The following is a 4,942-nucleotide window of genomic DNA, read 5'->3' as shown; positions in this document are numbered from 1 at the left end:
TATTAAAGGTAAATCTATATATATATATATATATATATATATATATATATATATATGCATTGTCATTTCTTCCCACGATCGCCTGTTGATCGCGTGTTGTTGGATCATTAAAGTTTGTGTCCGAGGTTTCTCGTCTTCTTACTATCCGCCGTGCTAGGAGTCTGGATCAAGCAACATAGCTGGGAATAGAGTATTGCCACAATCCGCATATTACATTGTTTGTTCGCTGTGTGATCAGACCGTAACAATAGGAAATTGCGTTAATATCCTAAAAGGTCACCACGCTTAAATCCTCCTCGTAAGGAACCTCGTAAGTCAAGTACTCACCACGTAAAACGCATCGGAATTGTGGAATTTCCTGGGTAAAACATCATTTGTAGTTGATTGGCAGGAGTTATCGAGGAGACCGCTCATTCAATAAGCCGAAGTTCGATTATTTGGTGGTTGTGGGACTTACAGAATCTAACTTCACATCGCCCTCCTCCTGGTCTGGAGGAAGCACCGGACTCGAAGCACTGGACTCTTGTGAGAACCCATCACAAGAGCAGATCATTGATCGTGCCGGGGCTCGAGCTCAGAAAATCTGACGTGCGAGGCGAACGCATTACCACTAGTTCCCAGGCGTATGCTGGACACACCCAGTTAACAAGTTTGAACAGAGGAACGCTTTAACACTGGATGCCGGGTAAACCAATCACATCACTCAAGCGCGAACAAGTTCTCCTGTTCATGTGGTAAGTCGGTTGCATGCAGCGTGCGCTCGTGGAATACTGGTAGCAAGGCCGCCTCGCACGCCAGATTTTTGGAGTTCAAGCCCCAAGGATATACACTGCTGATAAGCTCTAACACGGTAGAAACTCCAGTCCAGTGCTTCCCCCTGATGTTGAACCACCAAAATAAATGATCTCAGGGGTGCTTGCAGCTCCTCTTTGGATCGCCAGATCCTGCTGCCAAATACTCAATTTTTCTAACAAGTTGATGAATAGATCCTTCCAAAAGATGAGGAGCCAACTCAACTGAATCCCACGTTTAACAGTTATAGGAAAAACGACCCACTCAATTATCCTCATGTATGCTCCACGCTGTCTAAAGTGACGGAGAGATTAGTCGAATGTACGGTCAAACAAGGTTCTGGGCAACGCTCTACGGTCTAACCGCACTTAATATTTTACTTGTCACGGAAGTGGTCTATGGACCTGAAACAATCGGGGATGGTTAACATTAAGATTACAAAAACCGACAACTATGATACTCGCAACGTTACTGAAGTGACTGAAACGACACTGATTCAAATGGCCTATTGAAAGAGGTGTATTTCAGCAGCGGCGTATTGCAAGGAATTGTCCTTGAACCGGCGTTATCAAAAAGTCACGCCAAAGGTCACCATGAAAGATTGCGTATGGGGTCTCAGCCATATGCTGATGATATTAAGTTACAGTCACCAATTTGCAACGATGAAAACGTCGCAATTCTTCAACGAATACACGCGACTATCGATATGGACTGATCAGCTGCGTGTTGGTTTTTACCACGTATAAGCCGCACTGCAACAGACAAAGTCAGTGCACGTATTGGCAAAACGCAAGCATCCGAAAACTCGTCAGCTGTGGCGTCAAAAACTTCACTAAAGCAAAGGTTGTGTACATAAAGCAGCTACAAGGGCTCCTTACACTATGGTTGGGATACGGCCCATCCACTCTGAGGACCTAGAAAATCACGAAACATCTAAGAACAGGTCAATTCAAACAAAACTCAGTAGGATGACGATTGGTTTCACCTGATGCTCTAGTGACTCGTCTAACGCACCACTTCATGTCTGAAGGTGTTTTAAATCTTCGGAGTGGATAGGCGGTTGCCAATGAGATAATATGCGAAATGGCAGAACGGTGATTCACTCCCTCAATCACCGTCTTGAGTGATGGGGTGAGCACTTCAAAGAACAGCTCAGCTGATCTGCTTCTACATAACCGCTGGAAGAACCAAGCGGGCCTGAATGAAACATAGACACCAGCCCGCCGCCAATAACAAAAATCCAGCGTGAGATATCAATCCTGAAGTTGACAAGGCGCCTAAGCTGGTTTTCTTGATCTGAGCTCTGCTTTTGACTCTGTCGATCGTCAGAAACTTTGGCAGTGTCCATCAATCAAAGGTCCTCCTTCCAAATTTATATCCCTTGTAAGAGTACTATATGCGAACTCCTGTGGACGCGTACGAGTACACGTATGAGTACGTATGAGTACGCGTATGAGTACACATCCGAATTCACCGCGTCCAGTGGTGTAGGAAAAGGCTGCCCTCTTTCACCTATCCTCTTCAGTTTTGTTATTGATGTACAGGATGAAATTTCTCCGCCTGTCTCAGAAACCTCGGGAGTCGAAATGCGCGTGTGACGTTCGCCCATAGACACTGAGTATATGGACGACACTGCTCTCATTGGTTCAGATCCTTCCCAAATACGAACCATTTTAAATAATCTAAATAACTCTGGTGCATGGTTTCGCATGCGCCTCAAACTTGCAAAGTGGAAGTGCTGCTACAAGACTGGGTGAGATTAAAGCCAAATCTGATACTCGCAGGTGAGTCGATTGACGTGAAAGATAAATTTGTTTACCTCCCACCAGATTTGTTTGCTCCCACCAGGTTTAGCTCTACCCAGTTCCCATGATAACAGCCTAACTTTCTACACACTATCAACTTGGATAAAGTCAGTTTTACACGTGTCCTGCGAAAGTCCATCCTAATTAAGCCTCGAAATTGGCTTCGGCAACCAAGCAGGCATCAAGATCCGTGAAAGAAGACGGGGCTCAGGTGATTTTGCTGCCTTAGTGAACCTACTTCGCATCAGAGGTTCAGTGAGCCTTATTTGGGCTTCTTCGAGCTGTTTCTATTGTTGTTGAATTTTTGAATTGGCGCCATGGTTTCAGAATGTCGCCGGCAAAAATGCGGGCGATCCAATCTCACCACCGCGACTGGGGTCGATTTTTAATTTAATCATCATAGTTTAAATTTAATCCTCATGACTGGTCTTCAATTGCCACACTATAGAGACATTAGGCCCTGGCTACTGGGGCGAGATGGCTCAGTCGTTAGAGCGCGACTGGGGTCTTAATTTAATCATCATAGTTTAAATTTAATCCTCATGACTGGTCTTCAATTGCCACACTATAGAGACATTAGGCCCTGGCCTGGCTGGCGAGATGGCTCAGTCGTTAGAGCGCAAATCTACTGACCGGAAGATCCGGGGTTCGAACCCGACCTCTGCCTCTCGATTTCCCCTGTCTAGGCTTGAGCAACCTAGCAGTATCCCAGCCTTTGTACTTCCTTCTAGTGGCATGGCAGATAGGCGCTTAAAGGGTGTTAGAGCTGAACTGAGTATAAATTAACAGGATTGTTTGATACTTCAAACTTCACACCTAATAGCAGCGTTTTATCAACCGCATTTTTCAAGCATTCTGAGTCCTCCAGGTTTGACACGGTGGGCAATGTAATCTGCAAAAGACGTCTTAACTGGAACCGAGAAAGCCGCCTAATAATAATACTAATCGTTCAGCTGTAACACCCTTCCGCACCTAGCTGCCATGCCACCCGAAGGAAGGATGAGGGCTGGGATGCTGTCAGGTTGCCCAAGCCTAAACAGGAGAAGCCAAGAGACAGGGATCGGGTTCGAATCTCGGACCTTCCGGTCAAAAAATTCGTGCTCTAACCACTGAGCCACTTCGGTCTCTTAAGCGCGAGTCGGATTTCTAAATTTAAAACAGCTCAATATCTTTTGCGACAACACGAATGTAGCTCACGGCTATATGTTCATGGGATAATTCTGTGGCTGCTACAGATGAAGTCAAGCTGAAGACTAATCGTGTTTGCACAACATAGCGGTTATCCCGCTCCTGGCATCCTGCAATTCACTTCAGTCCGCTTAAATGAATCCCGCGGGGAGCCCGCCACATTGTACTCGCCTCCAATATACAGTCCCGTGAGCAGGTGGCGGTGCAGCCGCCGGCAGATTGAACAGCATAGCGGCCAGTTGAAGACCGGTGCTGATTCGGAGATATCGAGAACGTAATATATTACGATATCACCGTCCATATAGACGGTGAACGCCAAACTAAATATTACGTCGGGAACTCCGTTGGAGTAGCGCCCCAGGCGTGAGCACGTCACGCTAAGTAACCTAGGACAGCAGACTACGGCAACGTAAAAGGATCACCCCTGTGCCTTAAGGGCACAGCCTGAGCTAACTGTATCAAATGTTAGACCACATCCTTCACCGGCCACCGAACAACAACCGCTCATCCATTCATTACAAGTCACGTCCGAGCAGCAGTGGATGGCAGCGTCCTCAAGGGACCGCCCGAAATAGCCAGACAAACCAGACAAACAGGGCCATGTTCTGATTGGTCAGAGTGCGGGCCACTCAGAAGCAAGTATTATTAGCTTGGTATTTCTCACCCCTTAGCCAAAGCTCTAGCAGGGCCTGGTGGAACTTGCTGATCACTGTATAGGTGCAGATATGAAAAGCTCACTTTTTACCCTTTATAGTTTCCGTGCTTCCTCTATACCAGTTTCCGTTGCATAACAAGCGAAAGCTCAACATAGGAGCGGTGATTCCCAGGAACATTGATTCCATTCGTTCCACCTTACTTTCCCTTCCGACCCCTCATTAAGTTGCACTTTTTTATGGTCGTATGGCGGTTAAACGAAATCATGTACTACTGGTGTAACGGTGGATTGTACTTATGAGGCATGCGAGAAGAACGTGGTTTTCTCAACTCCACCTTAATGTGACGGTGTGGTGATTAGTACCTTTATTTTGATTCTAGCATAACATTACGTATTTTGTCAATTACATAGTTGCTTTTTGTTCGAATACTAAAAACTAAAAAAGGCACACTCGTACAATTTCACACAATACAAACGTGGGCACGTGCTTTGACTCTTCTGA

The sequence above is a fragment of the Opisthorchis viverrini genome (assembly GCF_000715545.1).
Source record: "Opisthorchis viverrini unplaced genomic scaffold opera_v5_55, whole genome shotgun sequence".
Taxonomy (NCBI): domain Eukaryota; kingdom Metazoa; phylum Platyhelminthes; class Trematoda; order Opisthorchiida; family Opisthorchiidae; genus Opisthorchis; species Opisthorchis viverrini.
This window is presented reverse-complemented; position numbering follows the sequence as displayed.